The 26,226-nt window shown below is 40.5% G+C and overlaps 1 protein-coding gene and 1 long non-coding RNA gene across 4 annotated transcripts in view; one reads left to right on the forward strand and one right to left on the reverse strand.

Moving 5' to 3' along the window:
• The window catches only part of DCT (dopachrome tautomerase), a 71,492-nt gene that overhangs the window by 6,566 nt on the left and 38,700 nt on the right, over window positions 1–26,226 (forward strand). The gene's annotated exons all lie outside the window — the stretch shown is intronic.
• The window catches only part of LOC141571013 (uncharacterized), a 34,316-nt gene that overhangs the window by 6,147 nt on the left and 1,943 nt on the right, over window positions 1–26,226 (reverse strand). Inside the window, exons 2-4 of one of the 3 annotated variants that reach the window (XR_016019180.1) lie at window positions 23,868–23,997; window positions 3,606–3,648; window positions 2,244–2,336 (exon numbers count right to left, since the gene is read on the reverse strand). This is a non-coding gene — a long non-coding RNA (uncharacterized LOC141571013). Of the gene's footprint in view, window positions 1–1,110; window positions 2,337–3,605; window positions 3,649–23,867; window positions 23,998–26,226 lie in introns of those variants that run through there. The other 2 variants (XR_012495464.2, XR_016019181.1) reach the window with 2 other exon arrangements.

The raw sequence follows: 26,226 nt of genomic DNA on the forward strand, positions 1-26,226 counted from the left end.
TTGCCCCAACTATTTATTGAGGATCTCAGCAGCTGGAAAGAATCTCACCTACACCTTCCCGGGGTGTTTCATGTATTTTCACAAAGCAGTCTCAGCATGCCAGGCACCACCATTGGAACTCTGGTCTACCAGGCTTCTCTCTATCCCTACTTGGCGTCATGGGTGCTGACATGTATACATTAATGCCCTGGATACATTGATGACACGGATACATTAAGGTGCTGAGCGTCTCTGTGTTCTTCATAGGAGAGATGCTGGGGGCTCTTGAAATGCCCTTGTCTGATAGATCTTTATAAAAACAGCTCCTTCAGTTTCTGCCAGAGTCCCTTTCCATGGGGATGAGTGGAGTGACAGACACTATTTTCATTTCAATTCTCTATATTATCTTCCTAGGACTCATAGCTATAATGCTTCCTCCTTATTTAAGCCAAGACCGAAATTTCCTTTGTGATTCTTCTCACGCAAATGACTTGCCTTGGGTCTGTTCTACCACTTAATCAAGTACCTCCATGTATCCTTAACCTCAGTAATATACATAACTAAAATTGTCTGCATAAAAACAGGTACAAAGAATGTGTTCTAGATTGTATGTATTGACAAGCTGAAGCCAAATCCTCTAAGCAGAGTCAGACATTGGAGCATTCCAGGCAGCTTAATAATGTGAGGAAGATCTGGACCCTCCAAAATGCTGTTTTAAAATATTTATTCAACATTTATTTGGATGACATGGGGGAAAGATGGTGGATGTGACAGTAAACGGCAACTCCCAGCTTTGATCTTGGACAGATTATCTTCTCCCTTCAAATTTTCCTACCTCACTCAAATAAGAGTGTGGGGGCAGAGCCCCAGAAAGCAGTTTCCAGGCTCTCGGCCTCACATAGACAGGTGCCTGGCTCAGGTAGTAAATGGCCATCAACTGTGATTGCATGGCCATCAGCTGTGGCTAGTTGGCCGTCAGCTGTAACCAGTGAGCCATTGGCCACTAATATAACTACGCTACGCTAGCAGAAGAGAAGAAGAATGGGGCTAGCAAGAAGATGGTGGCTGGGCTGGCAAGTGTGGATGGCGGTTTGCGGACAGTGTGGATCCAGCCTCCAGTGAGAGTATAGTGCCGCCAGAGAGAATATAGTGGTATGACTCCCCTACCTATGGCTCCGTGGGTGTTCCTTTTTGGCCTCACCATATCCTGCGTTCTTGTATGGGGAGCGGGAGCAGAGACCCCGCAGGCCGCCCAGCACGACAAAGAGCGTTTAAATTAATTCTACCCACCACCCTTAGAAGGTACTTCAGCAACTTTCAGATGTTGTTTGAGAATGTTCTTTGAAGATCTCACTTCCCCACCCAGAGCAGCTATTGCAGTATAGTAGAACCTGTCTTGATAGACTTCCACTTATCTGATTAGCCTATGCTTTCCACTACTTTGAAACAGATCACCTGATGATCACGGCCCACTGAAAGCTCATGGCCAGTTGGTTACTCTCTAGTATCCCAGTACTTTGCTCCGACCAGTTGAGCTGTATACTTGCCAAAATTCATTTTATTGCTGTTCTTGTTCCCAAGTGTGTTCATGACAGTTGCATTTATTACTGCATAGTGTGAAAAGCAAAAGACAAAGAAATAATTGGTGTTTCTAAAGAAAATGAAGTTGAATTCTTTTGAAAGATTTAATAAAATCAAGTCACCAGCTGAAAGACATCATAAGCCTGTAAGGCTCCGCCCCCCAGACCTGTTGTAATTTCCATGCAATTTGACCTGAGAACTTAACAATTGTTCCTTTAAGGAGACACCAGCCTTTGACTTAAAGGGAAACTTATTCTATTACTTTGTCTTTGTTGGAGAGCTGGACATTATGGGGTGGCTGATAAAGAGAGATAAAAGATCGGGGCAAATTATGAATATAGAAAGAGGTTACATTCAACTTGTTTCGTAAGAATTATGATGACCTCGCTCCACTGGAAATCATGGGGGGTGCATCACGATGTAATGAAAGTAAAAATGTTAATCATCCATCTTATATTCAAAGAAGGTATACATGCATCAAAAGATTAGTAAATGAATGAATGGTTAAGTGTTTTAAGGTAAAATAAGGTGTTTTGGGTGTCTATGTCCTTTTTTTCATGATTTCCTACTTTAATCAACTTTTTCAGTGACTCAATCAACTGACCAGCTCCCGTTCAATTGATAAGAGGACATGTACTCATTTCTTTCACCCAGGGAATTCTCTTGTAAGATGTAGTAATTACGTTTTCTCCCGCTGGTCACCTTTCCAGTGGTGTTTGGCCTGCCTCAGGGGATTGGCACTGCCTGGTTAGCACATCCCATAATACTGCCTGCACCTGAGATTAAAAAAAAATTCCCGGTAAATATTTTAGGTAAGATGTTAATAAGCATTCTTTGAAGACAGAGATTTCCATAGTCTAATAACTTTGCAAATAGCTGGGTCAAACAAATAAAATACTTCTTTGTTTGTTTATTTTTTTCCTGCCAACATTTCGGATCCATCTGTGCTATAATTGGGAGAGAGGGAAGGGGTTTGGGGAGATGGTCCATAGTATTTATCATTTCCCAAACTTAGTTTGCCATGGAGGCCCTTTTCCGAGCATTGCCTTTTAAATATCTCAGAATAATGGTGTTACTCACACAAAGTTAAGGACATTCTTTGTGCTGGATTTTTAATGTCTTTCATCTGGATTTTTAATTCCTTGAGGATAGGAATTCTGCGATATTCGTCGTTGCATTCTCAGGGGCTCCCACAGAGCCTGACTCACATGTTACTTCAGTAAATGTGTGCTAGCTAAAGCAGTGAGTACAGAGTGAGTGTCCCATTTGGTTCTTGCCACGACAGTTCTCACAGTCGGGACCCACAAACCACATGCCCCATAGTTCTGTCAAGTTATGAACAGGTTATCGTGCTCCGTGAGCCACAGCCTTGAAGATGATACATGTGGCCAGAATTTAGTGCCAACATTAAGTTGCACTGGGAACGAAGGTGAGCTGACCACTCATAGCTATAATTGTCACAGCCTTTAGGTTCAGGTTAAGAGGAGTTTACAGAGGCGACAAGTTTACATGGGCAAGCTAAGCATTTGCAGCGTCACCTGAGCAGACACAAGCTCCTGGGTAGCAGGATTCATGGCCTCATGATCCTGTGGTATCCTAGAAGCTGAGTCTTTCCCTACATAAAGGGAGTCATTCAAAACTTGAGGATTCTGGGAGGAAGAAAGCATATTTGTAAAGCTATACAAAAAGTGTACAGGCTGAGAACAACGCCTGGCAAGCAGAGAGTGTTTGGAGACACTTGGTGGGGTTCAGTAAGGCACACACAGCGGTGGAGCAGCCACGCCCAGGGGCCCCAGTTCTGCAAGTCCTGTGGCATAAAATTACCCACTGGGGCCGGAATGGATATGTGCCATTATCCCATTTCCAGGACACTGGGCTGCCCCGTAGGGGACAGGCACTACTGCTACCTAGAATGATGAACCATAATCAAAACCCACACTAAGACTACTAATTTTGCTTGGGAGATGCTGTCTAGCGTAGTGGTTCAGAGCATAGATTCTTCTGCCAGACTGCAGCCTGGCTTTGAACCTGGCTCTGTTACTGACCTTGTGGGAATCATTCAGTTTCTTCTTGCCTCAGTTTCCTCACCTGTAAAACGGGGGGGGGGGGAGTGATAATAATATTAGGTTAGTGCAAAAGTCATTGCAGTTTAAAAAGTTAAAAACAATTTCAAAAACTGCACTTACTTTTGCACCATCCTAACAGTATCTCCCTAATAGGATTTTTGTGATCATTAAATTGCTAATCTATGTAAGCAAAACAGAGTCTGCCATATACTGAACACTAAAAAGGTGTTTGCTGTATTACTGTGTCAATTATTTGCCATATGAAAACATTCTCATCTTCTTGAAAATGCAGTACAAAGAGGTAAGTGAGTGAATTTATTAAAAGGAAACATCTTTTTAGTATTCTCAGCTCTGTGCAGGTCCCTAGAATTGCATTTAATGTCACACACTCCTTCTTGGCACAAACTCCTGGGAAAGGAAAGTGAGCACCGCTCCCCTTGAAGTGAGGCCACAGTGAAAAAGTTAGGTCTCCCTGTGACATGACGGAAGGCTGTGAGATGAGACCTAATTCCAAAAACGGAGGGAAGGAGCCTGTATTAGTTTGCTAGGGCTTCTGTAATAATGCACCACAAACTTGGTGGCTATTGTCTCAGTTCTAGAGGCTAGAAGCCCAAGATCAAGGTGTTTGCACTGTTGGCTCCTTCCGAAGGCTCTGAGGGAGATTCTGTTCCGTGCCTTTCACCCAGCGACGCTTGCGGCCTACTGGCAATCGTCGGTGTTCCTAGGTGTGTAGAAGCCTGCGTCTTCACAGAGCATTTTCCCTGTGGGTGTCTGTGTCTACTCTTCTCCTTTTACAAGGACACCAGTCATGTTGGGGTACGGCCCACTCTAATGACTCCATCTTAACTAATTACACCTACAACAACCCTTTTTCCAACCAAAGCCACATTCTGAGGTACTGGAAGATAGGACTTCAACATAATGAATTTGGGGGGAACACAATTTCAATCCATAACAAAGCCCTGCTGGGGTTCTCCAGAAGCAACTGCTGAGGGTGAACCAAGATAAAGTTCTATTATTTCTCAGAGGGAGAAAGCAAGTGACTCTGCACAGGAGCTTCACATGGAACAAAATCTTTCTCTCTTCACCAAAGGAAAAGGTCAACACAGTACTGCTGGCTCAGCTTGTACTGTTCCAACTCAGTGCACAGGACTCTGAGTCTACCTGCCTGAGGGGTCCCAAGGCCAGCGGCAAATGGCACCAGTGAGGGTCCAGGCTGATGGGGGATGGCTGAGAGCTGGCAGGCCTTGCTGATGGTCAAATTCTCTGCGGTCACACATCCTTCCCTTCTGAGCAGACAGAAGGTCATACACACAGCAGCTCCCTGGCATCCTGCCATGTTTTGCATGATGTTGCTTTTTAATTATGGAGCCATTCTGAGGGCGCTACAGCCCACTGAGCTTTCTGGTGAGGAGCTTTGCTGGGTGGATCACAGCTTCTGAGAAAGGTGGAGCAACTGATAGTTCTCCAGTGCAGATTCCGACCTTATATGCCCCAGTCACAGCTGATTTTGAGTTTTGCAGCTGAGGGTCTTTCCTGGATGGAACAGTCTGGAAGGAGATCATCTTGTCCACATATAAAAGGGGAGGTACTAGCTCATTATACTGAATTTAAATCCAATGATGGACTCTGAAACCCTTTTCTTTCTCTCCCTCCCCCTCTCCTAAAGTTTTTCAGATATTGTATACACATCTGTACATACTCGAGTTAGGTACACAAATGGTTACTGTAAATAAATCACCTTGGTTTGGACTTGGGAGAAATGAAAAATGATTAAAAAATGAAGTTCTCAGAATGTCTCTGAAAACTAGAGTAATTTGGGGTTATTTCTCTTAGCCCAGGGAGCAGGAAAATTTAAGTAATAAGAGGGAGCAGGCTATTTTATATGTTTGCAGGAAGGCGTAGAGGGTTCAACTAGAGGTTTAAATACAGAAAAAGGAGCTGATCTCTCCCCCATGAGGCCAGGGCGAATGTGTGTCTGATCACAACGGTGCTGCTGAGGAATGGTGTAGTTGTAAAACCTCAAATAGGGACTTAGCCAGGGGGATACGAGCGTAGAACATTTAACAGAGAAACTGTTTTGCTTCCTCAGGAATGGGTCAACTCCAGCAGAAGCAAATACTTTTGCTTTGAAGTTGGTAACCAAGATCCCCTACCTCCAGTTATCTAGTTGCTGGGGACTGCATTTTAGGGGCAAACAGAGGTCACAGAAAAGAGCTTTTATCTCCTCTCAGCTCCCTCCAAGACACAAAATGTGTATCTTAGTGCTGTGGATTTTCACACACTCTTTACTGTAGATTTTCACACGTCATCAATTGTATCAGGAAAAATATGGGACTTGACTCAGAAGGGCTGAGTTTGAGTCTCAGCTTTGACGATAACCACATGGCTATATAATCGTTGCTAAAACTGCTAACTTCCTTGAACTCATCCATAAAATGTAAAACTACCCACCATCCAGGATTGTTGTGAGCTGCAAATAAAGTCACTTGTATTCAAATGAAATCATGTACGTAAACACACCCAGAAGGCTAGAAAGCACCTGTATGTGGATGAAGGCTGGTAGTAGGTGTTATTATGCTTTTATTATTTAGCATTGGATTTACAATTACTCTACCAGGGGAGCATAGCAATGGATAAGCAAAATGTAGCATACCCATACAGTAGAACATTATTCAACCATAAAAAATGAATAGTGTCCTGATAGAGGCTATAGCATGTATAAACCTTGAAAACATTATAGAAAGTAAGATAATGTATTACTCAAAATAGGTAAATCTATAGAGACAGAAAGTCGATTACGGGTTGCCTAGGGCTGGGAGAAACTGAGAGATTGGGGAATGATAGCTAATGGATGTGGGTTTTTTTAAAAAAAATATTCTAAAACTGATTGGGGTGATGGTTGCACATCTCTGTGAATATATTAAAAACCGTGGAAGGGGACATTTTAAATGGGTTAATTGTATAGTATGGGGATTATATCTTAATAAATCTGTTACCCGAAAAACAAACAGCAGCAATTGGAATTACCAAAGTGCTCTTAAAATGAAACAGTATCTTTCTCACTTTGTGTTCATTAAAGATATTTGGGTTCCTCTATTGACAATAATAATTTTAAGCATTTGTGAAGTGCCAGGGACTGGGCTAAGCATGTTATAAGTATTCTGTTTCATTCTCACAGCACAGATTTTTGTTCCCATTTTAGAGATATATAACCAAAGCTCAGAGAGGTTAAGTACCTTGCTCTAGATCACACAGCAAGTATGTTGCCAAGCTGGGGCTTGACAGCAGGCAGAAGTACTCTACAGCCTCCATCCTATCTGTTACCTCCTCATGTCTTCATTGATAGCATGTTGAAATGTCTTGAACTCACTCTATTCTGTCTCTATGAGCTCTCATTAAGTTTAAATGGTTATGGATAATCGTACCGTGTAACTTATGATTAGGGAAAAGAAAAGCAGATTTGCCTTTTTGAGAGCAAAATTATTCTAGAAAGGTCTAAACTCAGTTCCAGCAACTCCATCTGACTTTACTGCCAGGTGTATGTTTTGATCTTGAGATAATGTCCAGAAGGTGTGCATTTCTCAGTATTTTCTTCTTTTACCCACCTTGCTAGAAAGTCAGAGCTTTACGCATTATTTAGAGCCTAGGTGCGTACCTAATTTCAGAGGCAAAAGGAAGGTAGGTTAGACTGATTAATTCTGGGGAACCATTGAACATTTTTGTAAGATTTGGGGGGCCCAATTTGGTTTCGTGATACACTTGGCGTGACTACAAAAGGCTGTACACACAGCGAACCCGCAGTGTCTCCACGCACTCCCAATTGCCTCCCCCTTTGACGTAGGGTCGTCGGCTGTTTTCCAGCACTATGGCAGGCCTCACCACGAGAATTGATTAATTTTGTCATTACCCTTTCTCAATTCCTGTCTTTGACCAGAAAGAAGAGGTTAATTGTGTGCCATTTCTCAGGAGAATGAGGTATCAGCATTTTAATTCCTGGTATTTTATGAATTGTGGGCAGCTAATTAAAACTTAAAGATTAGAGGAGCTATTTGCGCTAAGAGGCCATTTGCAGGATTGTGAAATGAAGAGAACAAAAGGTTGTCTTTTCTTTTTATTCCTATAGCTTAAATGAAACTTCATGCTGAAATAGAGCCTTGAATTGTTTTACATACTGAGTATTCATTGCATTGATTTTAATTTCAATTTTGCAGCAAGAGGTGCAATATCTGAAAGCTTTTGAGGGGTTAATATTGAGATTATTGGGAATGTTAAAAAGCAAGATTTGTGTTTGGAGGCTCCATTTGACCCTTCTTGACTTCAGAGAGACATCTTAAAGTCAGATAGGGACGACTTACAGATTATATTAGGTGTCCTTAATTAGCATTTCAGAGCTCTATATGTATTTAGATTTTCTCTCCTGTTCTCCCTCACAGTTAACTGTTTGGGTTGCTCCATAGTAGATTTATGGACCTGCCACGAGTGTTGGGCTTTTTCTTGGTTCCTTTACTACCTAGTTGACTCCCAGGCTATTCCTCTGCGTTGGACACCGGAAATCACCAAGGGCCCGCATCTTTGGGATGTGAATCAAGGCAACCACTAGCTTCTACCCTACTCAGCAAATTAGAAAAAAGGCACATCTTTAGTTGATGTAGTCCCCACAGACACATTGCTTGGAAAGTCAAGCATGGATGGATTTTAGCTCCTACCCACTTCCTGATTATGCAGGACCCTGAGTAGGGCAGAATCCATCCAACAGTTGATGGTGGCCATGATTCAAACCGTTCTTCCCACCCATTTCTTAGTCATGTGTCTCAATATGCTTCCTGACTGTGAAATACTTCCTTCTTTCTAAGATGGGATTAAGTTAGATGGGATTTGAACAAGTATCCCAATGCAAACTCCTTGGGTGCAAAACCAGGCTTTGCTCGTCTTTTATAGCCCCAAGTTCCTAGGTTTTTTCTTTTTTCTTTTTTAATTTATTTTTTAAATTTATTGGGGTGACAATTGTTACTAAAATTATATAGATTTCAGGTGTACAATTCTGTATTACATCATCTATAAATCCCATTGTGTGTTCACCACCCAGAGTCAGTTCTCCTTCCATCACCATATATTTGATCCCCCTTACCCTCATCTCCCACCCCCCACCCCCCTTAACCTCTGGTAACCACTAAACTATTGTCCGTGTCTATGAGTTTCTGTGATATGTGGTATATAAACCAAAAACAACAAAAGAACAAGACAAACAAATGAGAAACAGAAACTCATAGGTTTTTTCCTTCCATCTAAAATTGCATAAGCACCTACTAGGGCCCAGGAACTGTTCTAGGTGCTGGAGGTCCACCAGTAATGCCATAGACAATGCTCCAGATCCTATGGGAGTTACAATCTAGTAAGATATAGTAAACAAATAATTTAGTGCTTTTTACCTAGCTATGTGCTGTGAAGGAATAGTATAGGGGGATTTAGGAGGATATAATTAGCAAATCTGACAGAGACAAGGATGTCAGGAAAAGTTTCCTTGAGAAGATGACATTTATTTAAAAGATAAGAAATAATCAGATTGGGGAGGGAGTGACAATGGGGTAAGGAGAAAGTACACTCCATCCAAATAGAAGATTGTGGGCAAAGAATCTGAAGCTGGAAAGAATTTGGTGCATTCTGAAAATTGAAATAAGGCCAACATGACTGAAGCTTAGGGATAAAGGGGAAAGAGAAGAGGGCAGAGAGAAAGCAAATGAGCCAAGACGCTGGCAGTCCCATAAGACTAAGGTAATATTAGGTAATAAATAAAGGCAACAAACATAAATGAGGTGACATTTACAGGTCCCAGGGCTTGGGACCTAAAACCTTTGGCGGCCATTATTCAGCATATTGCAGAGTACTTGAGCAAGGAAGCAGGAAGGATGGGAAGTTGTCATCACAGGATTGGGGTAAGTGTACGATTTTACTCCCTCACCTCTAAAATTACATCGAGTTGTCATTTTTAGAAGTGAAACGGTTTCAGATGACGTTGAAGTCAAGGACAGGACCATACGTGTGGTATCTAAGGTAGAGGAAAGGAGGAATTTATTGAATATGAGGTCAAGGAGATGAGAGCCCACATATTGGATGGCGTTTCACATGGACTTTGAGGTCACATTGGACAGTGGCAGAAATCGCAGTGGTCAGTTGTCGAAGTCTTCAGAGAATGAGAAAAAGCGATTAGAAGTTAGAACAGGGCAGAAAAGGAGTAGATGTTGGTGGGTGGAATAAAACTCAAAGAGCAGAAGAAAAATTGTCTGAAAACTGTTTCCAACCGACTCCATTCTCTTCAATCTCCTACTTCATCTCTTACCCTCTTGTCATTTAGCAAATAATTACATTTTGGGGGGAAATTTTAGAAACTACATTATTAGTATGCCTTGCGATAGTTTTATTTGTAATGGTGAATCTTTGTACAAACTTTGGTTTTTAGAACACACTGTGCTATTTATTCACTTTGCCTTTTCTTGAATGATCTTATAAATTACTTGGTTGGTAAACATGGGTTGCCTTTTAAAGATTTATTCTTTTGAAAAAAAAATTTTTTTAAAGATTTTATTGGGTAAGGGGAACAGGACTTTATTGGGGAACAGTGTGTACTTCCAGGCCTTTTTTTTCCAAGTCAAGTTGTTGTCCTTTCAATCTTAGTTGTGGAGGGTGCCGTTCAGCTACTGAGCCATCCGGGAACTCAGCGGCCGCTCAGCTCACGGTGCCGTGTTCAATCTTAGTTGCAGGGGCAGAGCCCACCATTCCTTGCGGGACTCGAGGACTTGAACTGGCAACCTTGTGGTTGAGAGCCCACTGGCCCATGTGGGAATCGAACCGGCAGCCTTTGGAGTTAGGAGCATGGAGCTCTAACCCCTGAGCCACCGGGCTGGCCCCTATTCTTTGGAAAATTTTTTTCTCTTCCATTACAGATGAGGCAAACCATGAACTCTTTAGCACAAGCAGCATTACTTAGTTTACTTAATTTGAATCATGTGGGTTTCATCAGACATATTTCTCATTTGGGCAGCAGTTACAGAAGGGTTTAAATTTAATGTAGAAAATGGCCTACCCAGTTTTTCCTCAAACCCTAATTCTGCCAGTTTCCCACACTTGACTATCGTCTCTTCTTACTTTGAGCTAATCCGGGCTCACAATACCTGCCAGGCACACTAAATCAGCAGATCCTTTTCCATACACAGGCCTGGACAATAGTACTGGGGAGTTGCTGGGACCAACTGAATCTGGTTCCCATGTCTTGCTCTGTTAGATGAAGGTGTTTCTATAGTTAGAGAAAGTGGGTGGGCAGCATCAAGAAGCTTAAGTTGCTACTTATCGTTGCTGTATGGTTTGACCCACCACAGATTGAACACAGTTTGAATCTATCCCATCCTCTTCATTCCCCATTGTTGCAAACTTGGTTTAGAACAATATTTATTCAGTAATTGGATTATTACTAGGAGGCAATAGCCTCTTAACCGATTTTCCTGCCTTCTGTATCCCCTTGAACTCACATTTTCCCACACTGTTGCCATATTAGTATTTCTAAAATACAGCTCCGATTATGTTACATCCCAGCCTAAAATCCCTCAAGCTCCTCACTGCCTTCAGTATAACACCCATACCCTGCTTGCCACACAAGGCAATCTATACCATTCATTCCTAGGTCTCTACTGGTATCTTTTGTTCTCCCCACTCATACCCTGTACTCCAGCCACACTGAAAGTCTTGAAATCACGAGCCTTTCTCATTTACTTCTGTTCTCTGTGTTCTTCCCTTTGCCTATTTACTCCCTGCTCTGCGTGGTTAACGCCGATTTATCTTCTCCAAGTAAGCACAGGCTCTCCTGAAACTGCCCTGAAGTCTGGGTAACTCGTTGTGCTGCTGTAGCCCCAGGAACACGAAGAACCTTCCAGTGACTCAACCAAGTGGCCTCCAGGGGGCTAGCCACTAACTTTGCTTACCTGGCTCAGACGCTGCAGTGGTCAGTACAGCCTCGGTAGACAGGCAGGGAAACGAGAGTGTGGTTCAGATAGCCAACTTGAATTCAAATGTGAGGAGCCCTACCCACTCCTCCTGTTTTGGTGGTCCAGCCTGAGCGCTCGCTAGTTTGTCATGACATGTATATTTTACCATCTCCTCTAATAGGTAAGGGCTGACCAGGCCATCAGGTTCACAAAGGCAAGTCTTTCACATTTCAGACCTCGCACAGGTTTCTCTTGGCTCCAAAAGATGCCGGCATGAATCCACCAGTTGTCTAAATTGGTCTGTTATCCCTAAACACCTATTCAGTTTGCTTCTCACACTGAACATGTAAGCAAACAAGAGCTATGCCACCAGGAGCGAGGTGCTGGAAAGTGCTGTCTCTCAGAAGGGTCTGATCCAGAGGCAAAGCGGAAGCTGATTTAAAAGGTCATCTAATTTAAGTACCAATCTCCTGCTTTTATCTTTCTTTGAGAGTTGGTTACCCAGCCACCTCCAACACCTCTTAGGACCAGTTCACCAAGTCCTCAGGCAACTTTGCCTGTAACTGGATTTCCCGGTTAGTGTTTCTTGATAATGAGTTGAAACGCATCTCTAAATTTTCTTCACAGGACACACACAATTTTGATCCCTCTTTCTCAAAACAGCCCTTTGCGGTTTTAAAGATAGCTTTCATGTCCCCCTCTGAATCTCTCCTTCAGTTTGAAACTTTTCTAGTTTAAAACACACCAAAGCGAAAGCTCCATGTTTGTATAATTGAGATTCTTCATACAATTTGACATGGCTCTTGCCTTTCTCTCTTCCTTCCCTCCCTCCCTCCATTCCTCCACTCCTTCTCCCCTAATGCCAATGTTAACAGAATGATCTAATTGAAAAGAGATAAATAAAAGGGACTGATCAAATAGTTGACAGGGCCTGTGGCAACTCAGTCACTTCCCCAGCACAGAACTTCCATGGGGCTCAGGGCGTGTCCACTCAGCTCTTTGTCTGAAGCTGCATATTGCTAGTGAATGTGTTTGCGGCCTCATCTGTGCTTACTTCATAGGTCTACTGAAAGATTAAAGGAAATAATCCATAAAGTGGTCTGCTCAATGCCTGGCATACAGGAAGAATAGAATGTTAGTTATTGCGATAGTAATTAGGACAATATTAGCTTCTACTACCAACATAATACACATAATGGTTAGTGATCACGTTTTCCTCATATCATTATGAAATGCAGCGTGCTATGTACCTTCTGGACATATTTGCAGATAACTGAGGTTTGACTTTGTAAGTTGTGTGAAAAACATGTAAAAGCATGAGTAAAGAGCAGTATATATGGGCCTTGATGTGCCTTTTTTTTTTTTTTTTCTAATGATTTGAATGAGCAAGTCCGTCTATCATTAATGATGTGAAGGACAGATACTAAAACCTGTAGACTCTTGACTCTATAAAGTTAGAAGGGATTAATTAAAACTGAGCTAATGTCTTATAAGGGTTTAAATAAAAATAGTCAATATAGCAGAAATGCAAACTCCACCTGTTGTTCAAAAGCAAGATGTCCTTTGATATGGGTTGATAAAAATCTACCAAGGAGAGATTCTTTTGTAGCTCAGATCAAAGGTCTTATACCCGTTAAATTGCGTTGTGAGGCTGAAATCCCATCAGAACTCCAAAATTAGAATACCAGGTGGAGGTTTTTTTTGTAAACATTTAATTTTGAAATAACCTTAGACTTGCAAAAAAGTCATAAAAAATAGTAGAGAGACTTCTCACATACCCAGCCTATCTTTACATTACTATCTTGTATAACCATAGTATGATTATCAAAACCAAGAAATTAATATTGATACAATGACATTAACTAATTTAAAGATCTTACTTGAATTTTAGCAGTGTTTTCTGATGTCCCTCTTCTGATCCCATGTGGTATTTAGTTGTCATGTGTCTAGTCTCCTCTGATTTGTGAAAATGCTGTCTTTCTTTATCTTCTATGACTTTGAGACTTTTGTTTAAGAAGACTGGTCAGCCCAACCCCCTTATTTTTCAGATAAAGAAATCAAGACACAGAGAGTTCCATATAGTAAAATAATAGTGAAACAGTCAATGTACATCTGTCTGATTTTTTTTTTTTTCATGAGTAGATTGAAGTTAGCCATTTTTTGCAAGAATACCACCAAAGTGATTCTGTGTCCTTCTCAGTGCATGATATCAGGAGCTGAATGATGTTTTTATGTTATGTCTTACTGTGGGTGATGTTAAATTTGACCATTTGGTTTAGGTGGTATCTTGCAGGTTTTTCCAGTTTTTTTCCCTTTATAATTTATAGATATCTAATTTTCAGACTGCCGAAATATACCATCTCTCATCATAAAACCACGATGTGGGATTTGTCTATAGTTATTTTCTATTTGTATATTTTTTTCTATGTTTATGAATTAAATTCCACTAGGCCTTCTCCCATGCTTAGTTATTTATGTCAGTATAGATCCATGAATATTTATTTTATTTTGTGGGTTATTATTCATCACTATCATTTATTTTCTGACATACCCCATCATTTTTTGAGCACTTTCTTACTTTCTGTCACCACAAAACGTTTTGAGCTCTGCTTTTGTTTCTTTTGTTTTCCTTCTCCAACCCTGGAATAAACTATTTCCTTAAGAGCTCTACTTCATTTTAATAAACTGAGATTGGATGGTAGGTGACCAAATGGAGTTGTAATCAACAAAGTAAGCACCAGAGGGGAGAATAAAAGATAGTTATTTGTACTTAGACTCTATGGTGTCAGGTAACAAACTATATGTGAGTTCTTGATACCAAGTATTATATATTAGTTATCTATTGCTGTGTAACAAATTGCCCCAAACTTTAGCAGCTTAAAAATGCATACGTTTATTATCTCACAGTTTCTGTGGGTCAGGAAATCCAGGCATGACTTAAACTGGGTCCTCTGTTTCAGGGTTTCTCACAGGATACAATCAGGTGTGGACTAGAGAAGGATTTATTTTCAAGCTCACGTTGTTGTCAAGATATGCTTCCTTGTGGGGTGTTGGACTAAGGGCCTTAGTTACCTGCTAACTGTTGACTGGAGATTGCTCCCAATTTCTTGCCATATTGTCCTTGCCAATAAGGCAGCTTGCTTCATAAAATTGTTCAAGCCAAGAAGGCAATAGATAGAGTTTGCTAGCAAGATGGAAGTCAGCCTTTTATAACTGAATCACAAAGTGACATCTCATCACTGCTGTATTCTCCTTTCCACTTTTGTGCCATACTTATTCTCTTTCAACTCTGATTGCATAAAACATCTCTTTGTATGCTTTCCCTCTTCCCCCAGGAATGACAAGAAAGATATTCTGCCATGGAAACCAAGATGACACATGTCCACATATATATTCTAGAACTAGCTATATTTGTTTCCCTTTTTGCCTTACCCAGTTTCACTCATCAAACTGAATTGAGCACCTACAAATGACTGTTTGGCCAAATCTAGACTCTGATAGTGAATAAGACATTGACTGCTGTTAGAAGATTAGTAGACAATCTGGAAATTGTTCGCCCTTGGCAATAGAGCTATATAGTGTCTAATTTTTTTGTGCTATTATATTTATTTAACCAAGAAACAGAATTTTCGAAGCTGAATAAAACCTCAGAATAATACAGACCAAAGTCTAACTCCTCTTATTTTCCAGATAGATAAACCAAGACCTGGTAAGATAACAGTAGAGCCCACATGTCAAGAAGCCTAGGCCAGGATACCAAGTACTGTGCTCTTTCCCCAAGACTGAACCAGAGCACACAGGATAACAAAGAGTATTTCTGTAACAAAAGGGATGATTTGTTCTTATTAACATTTTTCTAAACTTTTTGGCTTACCAAGTTTCACTCATCAAACTGAATTGAGCACCCATTCTGTTCCTGACATGTGCTGGAGATATAAAGATGGATGAAGCACTGTCTCAATTCTGATATAACATAGACTCTATGGGAAGATGAACATGTGAATACACAGTCCAATGAGAAAAAGATGTAAGGGAGTTATGCATAAGGTACCTTGGTTACAAATGGAGGAAGCCAATGCAAGGCACTTTTGATTATTTTTCATACATCTAAAGACATACGGCATTTCTTTGGCATGTTACAATTGTTGCATTGAAAATCCATAGTAGAAATTTTACACTGTGGTGCTTATGGGCATTTTGAGTGGGATAGCCTTGGCTACTGCCCATTGAGTTCCAGTAACTAGCACCCCCCAGATCAAAATAAATGCCCCAGCATTGCCAAGGATATGCATTGTGTAGGTTGAGAAGCTCTGCCTAAGCTAACAGACAACAAGTGTCTACCTGCAGTAAAGCTGCTAAGCTTACTCTAAGAAACAAACAGAAGCAGAACGGTGCTTTCTAAACAGTTTGAAGCATTGAAAATAGAGCATAAATTTGGAACAGATGAGTTTTGGCTGATGATTAATTACATTAGCCAAACATAAGCACCACATTCTATAAAAATAGCAAAGGTTGTACCATTTACAGTAGCATCTTCTTAATACCACATCTTGCAAATTTGGCTTTGGATTAGGATAGGCTAATGCATATTTTTGCTTTGAGTTTGCTAATGAGTTCCCCAAGGAAAGATGAACAAACAAGAGAGAAAGAAAATATTTACCTCACTTATGCACAATCAACACCACTCATCTCACAGGTGAAAACCAAACCTACAAGAGAGAAACTCATCAGTGACTCTAATACTAGCTCAGAAAGCTCATCAGTGACTCTAATACTAGCTCAGAAAGTCAGGGCCTCCCTTTGATAATTATGTGAGTAGTTTTAAAAAAGAGAATAACAGATATGTTCCTAAGGCTGCCATAATAAATGGCCACCAACTGGGTGGCTTAGAACAACAGAAATGTATTCTGTCACAGTTGTGGAGGCCAGAGGTCTGAGATCAAAGTGTCGGCAGGTTGTCCTTACCTGGAGACTCTAGGGGAGAATCCCTCCTTATCTCTGCCCGCGTCCAGTGGCTCCAGCCTCGTTCTTCACAAACTTTTTCCTTCTTGAACTCAGTGCGTCAGCCACATTTTGATGATTTGTCTCAGGGCCTTTGCAAGCTTGGGACACTCCACCTCACTCCTCTCCTCCCCGTTTTGGAGTTCTCATCATGTGTTCCCACAGCCCTGCCACTTTCTCTATTTCAATGTGTCCACGTGTGGTGAATGCAGGAACCGTGGCTCTCGTCTTCCTCCTTATTATGAGGCTGGTGTCTAGTACAGTACCTGGCATGCAGAAGGTGCTTAACAAACAATTTTGTTTTTCAATGCATGAATGGGTAAGGAAGGCAGAAAGTAAAGAAGGGAGGAAGGACAGATGGAGGGTAGGAAGGTCAAGTTACTTTCTATGTACTAGGTGTGCTAACTTGTACAACTTTCCCAACGACTTGGTCAGATTGTATTATGAACACCTTCTTCATTTTATGAGTGGTGAAAATGGAGGCTCAGAGAGACAATGGTGCCCAAACTGCTTTAAAGCCTTTTTGGAACAATAATTTAGAAAGAAAGAAACAGAAAATAGGGTGTATGAGGTTGGCCGTGGTAGAAAAATCTTGAAGGAGACACCAAGGGTTAATGGGGTTGTCTCTTGAGAGGTGGATTGTGCTGTTCAGTGTTTGTTCTTCTTGCTAATCTGAATAACTCTTAAAATGGAAATATATTTAAAAAGTGCAGGGCAGCTGTGTTTGGGGCTGGAGGACAATGGGGGTGTAGCCATCTTCTATGGGAAGGTGAAGGTCTGGAACACAGCATGGCCAGGCTTATAAGGGGGAGGTTAGTTTAATAATTGCCATGTCTTAGAACGTGAGGTTAGACCCAGGAGTCAAATGATTTCTAACTTCATTTTTTGTTTGTGGTGCAAATTTGGACTGATGTGTAGCCCCTGACAGCACACTTGGCTTACATGTCGAATAATTATCAGAGATGTTCTGTGTATTTGAAGTTAGGCTGTCTAATTCATGCAGCCAATTTTGAACATCTTGAGAGAAAGAATATTATTCTCTCTGTTATATTGCCATCAGCAGCCACTGTTTAGTGCTTCAGGGGGGAAAACAATCCTCAGTGCTCTTGCTGCTTCTGGAATGGGAATAAATATCTTTATGCTTTTAGTTTTCTTTATGTTAGATTTTATTCATGAGAGTAAGTGTAAAGTTCCCAAAGGTTTTCTGTTTGGCTCTCATGTATTTATTTATGTTTCTTTGACAATTTTAACTATGGGATTGAACAAAGAATCAGCAAAGTCCCCTGTTATCCTGGGTTTACCTGTGTTCTCTCAATGATGGATTAGGAAGGGTGCTTGGTGTCTGGTGGAGTTCTATGTACATTTTACTGACATGCAGCCCTTGATACACTGTCCTCTGGGGGGGAGGGGCTGACTCACCTAACATTATTCTCTTCCTGGAATAAAAGGAGATTTATGATTCTGTCTTGCTGTTGTTTTTAATCCTGTGTTTGCTTCCTGAGGACAGCAGCTCTTATTTAGACCCCAAAATGTTGTCTTGTTCTTACAATTTTGCAATCTTCTTCACTGAAAAGGACAGAGTGGGTATATTACTGTGTTTCCCTGTAAATAAGACCTAACCGGAAAAGAAGCCCTAGCATGATTTTTCAGGATGCCATCCCCTGAACATAAGCCCTAATGCGTCTTTTGGAGCAACAATTAATATAAGACCTGGTCTTATTTTCGGGGAAACATGGTAGAGCTTATTTTATATTACGAGTATCCTGAAAAATCATGCTAGGGCTTATTTTCCGGTTAGGTCTTATTTTCAGGGAAACATGGTAGTCAGAGTTCTCCAGAGAAACAGAACCAATGATTGTGTGTGTGTGTGTGTGTGTGTGTGTGTGTGTGTGTGTGTGGTGCCAAAAAAAGTACACATTTTAAGAGAGGTTATCTATGTATTACTTTTTGAAGTTGAATTGAATTACGGTAGCAACGTGTAGTACGACATTCACTCAAAAGATGGCGTTAATCAAATGAATGCTGGCATCATTCACTGTATTACAATTTTAATACAGTTTTTTCCTTTCTTAAAATGTGTATACATTTTTTTGGGCACTGTGGGGTGTGTGTGTGTGTGTGTGTGTGTGTGTGTGTGTGTGTGGAGAGAGAGAGAGGGAGAGAAAGGTATTGATTTTAAGTACTTGGCTCATGTGATTCATGGGGCTGGAAGCCTACAATCTGCAGGGTGGGCAGGCAGCTGGAGACCAGAAAAGAGCTGATGTTGTAGTTCAAGTACGAAGGCCATCTGCCGACAGAATTCCTTCTTGCTCAGGGGAGGTCTGTTTCTGTTCTGTTAAGGCCTTCAACTGATTGGATGAAGCTTACCCACATTATGAAGGATAATCTGCTTTATTCAAAATCCATAGATTTAGGGGCCGGCCCGGTGGCTCAGGCGGTTGGAGCTCCATGCTCCTAATTCTGAAGGCTGCCGGTTCGATTCCCACATGGGCCAGTGGGCTCTCAACAACAAGGTTGCCAGTTCAATGCCTCGAGTCTCACAAGGAATGGTGGGCAGTGCCCCCTGCAACTAAAATTGAACACAGCACCTTGAGCTGAGCTGCCTCCTGGATGGCTCAGTTGGTTGGAGCATGGGCTCTCAACCACAAGGTTGTCAGTTTTATTCCTTGAGTCCCGCAAGGGATGGTGGGCAGTGCCCCCTGCAACTAAGATTGAACACAGCACCTTGAGCTGAGCTGCCACTGAGCTCCCGAATGGCTCAGTCGGTTGGAGCACATCCTCTCAACCACAAGGTTGCTGGTTTCGACTCCCACAAGGGATGGTGGGCTGTGCCCCCTGCAACTAGCAACGGCAACTGGACCTGGAGCTGAGCTGCGCCCTCCACAACTAAGACTGAAAGGACAACAACTTGAAGCTGAACGGCACCCTCCACAACTAAGATTGAAAGGACAACAACTTGACTTGGAAAAAAGTCCAGGAGGTACACACTGTTCCCCAATAAAGTCCTGTTCCCCTTCCCCAGTAAAATCTTAAAAAAAAAAATCCTTAGATTTAAATGCTAATCTCATTCAAAAAACATCCTCACACAAATATCCAGAATAATGTTTGACCAAATATTTGGGCACTCAGTCAAGCTGACAAATAAAATTAATAACCACAGCAGGTTTTCCAGAGGCCAGACTGAAGAGCATTCATGAGATACAACCCAGTTCCATACCGAGTGTGTTCCTGTGGGTCTCAAAGGGGGCCCTGGACTGGGGTGGTGACAGACAGGTGCACTGAGGTGTAAGGACGTACAATAAACTGAGCATATTTCAAGCCTAAAATTTAATGAGTTTTCACATTCTGATACACCAGTGAAGCCAGTGCCAAAATCAAGATAATGAATGTATCTACAACCCCCCAATTTCCTTATACCCCTTTGTATTCACTTCCTCACACTCTTACCTGCCACCCTGTCCCCAGGCAAACACTATGCTTTCTGGACCTGGAGATTAGTTTGCATTTCCTAAAGGTTTATATAAATGGAATCATGCAGTATGAACCCCCTTGTCTGGATTCTTTCACTCATCACAAGGGGGACTATGCATTTCCCCTGGATTCTGCAGAAGCCTATACTTCAACAAGCTCTTAAGTCTCCTGAGGATGGTTCCCAATAAGATGGGGCCAGAGATTTGCTCTAATTTTAAATATCCCCTCATCAAATATCCCCTTATATGCTATATTAGTTATGAAAATAGCCCAAACTTTTTTTTCTGCAGAGTCATGTTGCGGAGTCTCCATTCTCCCTAGTACAGACACGCTGCATTTCACACTCTGATATGATGAGCCTTCCTAGCACAGTGGGCCTTTGGATGCCACCACACCCTCTGATGACCATGTTTTGATACAGCTGCTTTTGACATGGTTTTGATTGAGTGAAACGTTCAGCTTTCCTCTGCTCTCTCCTTGGACAACTGCAAATTATGACAAAGTATCTTCAGTATATAATTAAATGGAGGATAAAAGTAGATTATAAGAATATGTGTACTATAATTCCAATTTAATTAAAAAGACTATTGAAGAAATGAGTAATTACGTTTATCTGGAATGACAAACAGCAAAAGATTAATTAGAATTGTTTCTCAATGAGATTATGAGTGATTTTAGATTTTCTTCTCCATACATTTCAGTTTTTCACATTTCCTTAAATCAATGTGTGTATCATTATCAGAAATAGTATGAACAATTTATATTAAACCTCAATTTTGGGCTTTTGATTTGCAAGAAATTATCAAGTTATTTGAAATAGTTCCCATCCCCAACTATCCCCAAATACAAAATAGTTTCCATCCCCAAATACAAAACTGAGAGGCAATGATGGTCATTGTTTGTCATTCATCAGTCATTGATTCACTTCAGCAAACATTTATTATTCAGTTACTAGGTACCAGACTCTGTGTTAGATGTTGGATGTAAAGATGAACAGAATAGCAATTCCCCTCTTTTGGAAAGATCTCTACAGTCAATCAGTTATCCAGGTCAGTTTAGGGACATGAAGGGATCAGTCAAGGGGGCTTCAGATTTCAACTAGGACGTGGGCTTCGAAAGAGAAGGAAAAATGTACTGCTCTTCGTTTTCAAGGATGTAGAACCCATTCCAATGACAAATGTCATTCTGCATAATTGCATCAGTGCTTCCATTAGTGAAATGCAAAAACAAGGAAGGGCTTTTAAGTGCTTCAATGCAGTGGCGACTGCTGTCTATCAGGGTGCTTGCTGACTCCATTCTTCCAGACATTTATTTTTAAGTTAACTGTTTGCGATAATTGTTGATTCACATGCAGTTATTAAGGAATAATACAGAGGGGTTCCATGTGCCCTTTATCCAATTTCTCCTAATGGTAACATCTTGCAAAACTATAGTACAATATCATGTATTCTATAAATTTTAACACCTAGGAAAAGGGAAAAGAGACAGCTTCAGCTCCTTATCAAGCTTTGTATATAACCAGTACCTCTCCCTTTCTTGGCAAGGTTCTGCCACATTGGCTCTTTCCCTCACACTCTAATAAATGCTTCCCTCAGGATAAGTTTTTCTTTACATTTTAAAATATTTAAATATTTCCTTAAAGAGTTATATGGCAATCACCTTAAATCTGGATTGTTTTCTTGGGTGAAGTTAATATACAAATGTGAAGGAACAGTTTCTAGTCAGGTTGTGGGGAATTTGTAGACAGAAAAACTTAATCATATTTACTGTGATCAGTAAACATACTTGTAGGGGTGGGAGGAAGATTCATGGAAGGAATATTTCTGAAAGAGACCATTCAGCAATGCACAATCTCAAAGGAGCTGTGACAGGGCAACCAGAAGTGAGTGCAGTTTCCAGCCACAACCAGCCCTGGTGTCATACAGAAGGAGGCTTTGCTTTCTCCTGCAAGAAGAGGGGCAGACATACTTGGAGACTCTAAAGAGTTCAGTTCGAAGGAAATATCTAGAAAGGGAAGAGAGGAAAGTTTTCCCAGGAGGAGCCCAACCCCCTTCCACTCAGAAGGAAGCGAAGGAGCTCTTGGATCTTTCCATAGAGAAGGAGGGGCAAGTAAGTCAGAAGGCCACCTGGACGCTCAGCTGGAGAGCTTATCCTTATAACATAGTGCTTCCCTGTTCTCATTCATAAATTCATTTAATAACTTTATTGAGCACTGTTTATCTGTCCATCGCTAACTGTTGAGTTGGCAGAGGGATGAAAATTGAATGACTTTTAAATATGAGATCATTGAGACAAAAATGAGAGGCAAAAAGTATCCCTATCAGGAAAGTGATTATCTCATATTTCACTCCTCCTGGTTGCCTAAGATTACGAAAGAGCACTCTTCTGTGAATTAGGAGACTGGATCTCTGTCACTAACTAGCTTTGAGTGCTTGGGTAAGTTATTTGGTCAAAATGATTTTTTAACTTCTCATCCAGATCTATAATTTATGAGATGTTATGATTTAAAGAGACCACAGCTAGAACTAACTAGAAAAATGGCAGCTGCTAGTACTGCCTGACAAATACTAATCGTTACAGAAGTAGGCTCCCCTCCACCAAATTTGGAATTTCCAATGATTTTAAGCAGAATTCTTTGTTTCACCAGAAAGTAGCTAAGGCTTATGAAGGTGTCTCCCTGACTTCTCTTCAGTGTTTCTTCCCCACCCACGCGACCCACACCAACACTTCTTTTAAACCCAAAAGTTTGAGGATAACTTGAAGGTGACCTGGTTGTGAAAAGAGAATGAGCTTATGAGTTTTGATGCCAAGTTTCACCATTTACCACCTGTTATGAGGGGAATTGTGTCCCCCATACTGAATTTGTATGTTAAAATCGTAATCCCGGTTCCTCAGAATGCAACCCTATTTGGAAATAGGGTTGTTGTAGATCTAATTAGAGGTAAGATGAGGTCATGCTGGAGTACAGGGTGGGTGCCAAAACCAATATACTGATGTCTTCATGAAAAGGGAAATTTGGACACACACACACACACACACACAGAGAATGCTATGTGAAGATTGGAGTTATCTTACCACAAACCAAAGACATACCAGAAGCTGGAAGAGAGACCTGGAACAGATCGTTCCCTATTAATTTCAGAGGGAGCATGGCCCTGCCAACACCCTGATCTTGGACTTTCAGCCCCCAGAACTGTGAGATTTCTATTGTTTAAGCCATTCAGTTTGTGGTACTTTATGTTAAAGTAGTCAATCAAGGAGGCCACTGGTCTGAGGTGATGCTATGCCTGGGTCGCCTACATAAGCAAACCAAAACCTAAGCCAGAGTGAATTGCTGTCAAAGCCTCCAGGTTAAGAACAACCAATCACCAACAGCCAAGTAAGCTTTCCCCAAAAATACAACTGCTTAAGCTATAGCCAATCAACTAATGTCCTTGCTTTGCTTCCACGTCTTTTGCATAAAAACCTCTCCCTGGCTCCTGTTGGTGGTGCACTCCTAACTTCCTGTTTGGGGCTACCCAATGCAAATCAATGTTTGCTCAAATAAACTCTTAAAAATTTTAGTGTGCTTCAGTTTATCTTTTAACAGTTCCTTATGACAGCAAACTAATATAACATCTGTACAATCTTGGGCAACTCAGACAAATTCGTGAGTTCACATTAACTCAGTAGAAACTGCAGACATACAGGAAGGTTTATTTTATTTTTTTAAATGTGCATTACTCTTTAACTCTTCACTATCCATAGTCCCCAGTCCCCACATGCACTGTGACTTTGCTTGTTCACTTACCTTTATATTTCCTCGGGTCTTTAGTGAGGACAAACATGTTTCCTCCAAGAAGACTGCTCACTCTCCATCATTTCTGCATCTTCTGCTGAGTTCTGACCTGGCCTTCCAACCATCCCCCTCAAGATGAAATCTATTTTCATGGCATAAATAGATAGCTGGTGTTCATAAATTCAATTGATTTTGTGACTATAAAAATATCATGTTATTATAAGCTTCTCTTATAACTGAAGCTAAACCAAAACCTTCCAGAAATTATTTTGTTTTATCTGTTTATCTTATTCTAGAATGCTTTTTCGAAATGAAAAATTCATAAGAGTAAAATTTACATTTAGTAAATGTTTGCTATGATTTGTAAGAACAAATTTCTATAGCTTATAAAATGAATTGGAGGTTTAGAGTTATTCTTTTGGTGTGTGTGTGTGTGTGTGTGTGTGTGTGTGTGTGTGTGCACTTGGCCTATTAAAAGTAACTGAATTAGTGCAGATGGGATTAAATGAGAAGGAGTCATTTTCAAAGAGATGTGTCAGACAGACACCATGGTTAGATGCTTTTTGATAGCAGTTATAAAATAATGAGCTTGGTAAAAAGCATCAGATTCAGGTCAAGTATTTCTTGAAGAATATTTATTTTATTTTATTTTTTTATTTTTAATGATAGAATTTATTTTGGTCAGTTGTTGAAATTAATGAATGGTTTCAAATTGTGTTTACTTATAGTTTCTGTGACTTATTTAAACTTGTTCCCACACATATTTGTTATAATTAATGGTGGAGATTCATTTTTTTTTTAATTCAAATTTATTGGGGTGACAATGGTTAGTAAAATTACATAGGTTTCAAGTGTACAAATCTATAATACATCATCTATATATCACATTGTGTGTTCGCCAACCAGAGTCAGTTCTCCTTCTATCATCATATAGAGAGGGTATCAAAAAAATGTATACACATTTTAAGAAAGGGAAAAAAAATGTATTAAAATTATGTTTATGGTAACCACTTTGAGCATCTCTTGTAATTGCAGACGTCAAATGTGACTTATATTCATCTTTTGATATTGGTATATATTAAGTATTACAATTTTAGTAATTATTTCCTTTCTTAAAATGTGTATACTTTTTTTTGGCACCCTCTGTATTTGACCCCTGTTGCCCTGTTCTACAACCCCCTTCCCGTTTACCCTCTGGTAACCACTAAACTATTTATTGTCTGTATCTATGAGTTTTTGTTTCTTTATTTGCTTGTCATGTTCCTTTGTTGTTTTTAGTTTTATATCCCACTTGTCAGTGAAGTCATATGGTTCTCGACTTTTTCTGATTTATTTTGCTCAGCATAATAATCTCAAGATCCATCCATGTTGTCGCAAATGCACTATTTCATCTTTTCTTATGGCAGAGTAGTATTCCTATTCAAACTCTTCCAAAAAATGGAAGAAGAGACAATACCTCCTAACTCATTTTATGAGGTCAACATTACGCTTATACCAAAACCTGGTAATGATAACACAAAGAAAGAAAATTACGGACCAGTATCTCTGATAAATACAGGTGCAAAATTCTAGCAAATCAGATATAACAATGCATTAAAGAGATTATACATCACGATCAAGTGGGAGATTCTTAAATTCCAAGGCTAAGAGAATAGCACACATCTAAATAATATATCATGATTTAATTAATCTCTCAGAATCTAAGAAAGAGCAGTCCCTGTAATTTCTGGGTGGTAATATTGCATTATGGGTAAGAATATTTTCCGTATGCTGAGGTTAGAAGCACGATTTAGTTTCCAGAAGAAAAAATGCTATAAAAAATACTTATAAACTCTCGGTGGCGGTGAAGCTGGAGAGATCCTGGTTGCGCAAAGACATGGGATCTCATTGTCCATCTGGCCCTTCGACCCTCCCCCGAAGGCCCTCAATAAAATGGTTTGATCCCACCCTCTCCAAAAAGTACTTATACTTAGATTCCTGGATTGGATGAGTGTATATGTATAAGTATGATTGTGTGTGTGTGTGTGTGTGTGTGTGTGTGTGTGTGTGTGTGTTAATTAGCAAGTCCTGGAATAAAGATTCGGTGGGAAGGATTTTTCAGTATCCTAGTGGGATTTCCCTCCTCTCTCTTCCTGGTTGTCTAGTGAAATAGAGGCTGTAAGGGCTATTGATTAAGAACATAATGGTTCTCCAAACAAACAAAAAAAAATGACATAATGGGTCAGACCAATTATTTGCCAGTACAGAAATTTTAAAGGCTGATAATGGTATCAGTGGAATATTTTACGGAGATAATAATAATTATAGTAACTCTTTGCTGAGTACCTATGGTGTGTGAGGTACTGCTAAGCCATTCATATAAGGTCTAAAA

Source organism: Rhinolophus sinicus, chromosome 16 (genome assembly GCF_057876585.1).
Source record: "Rhinolophus sinicus isolate RSI-liver-muscle chromosome 16, RSI-T2T, whole genome shotgun sequence".
Classification (NCBI taxonomy): domain Eukaryota; kingdom Metazoa; phylum Chordata; class Mammalia; order Chiroptera; family Rhinolophidae; genus Rhinolophus; species Rhinolophus sinicus.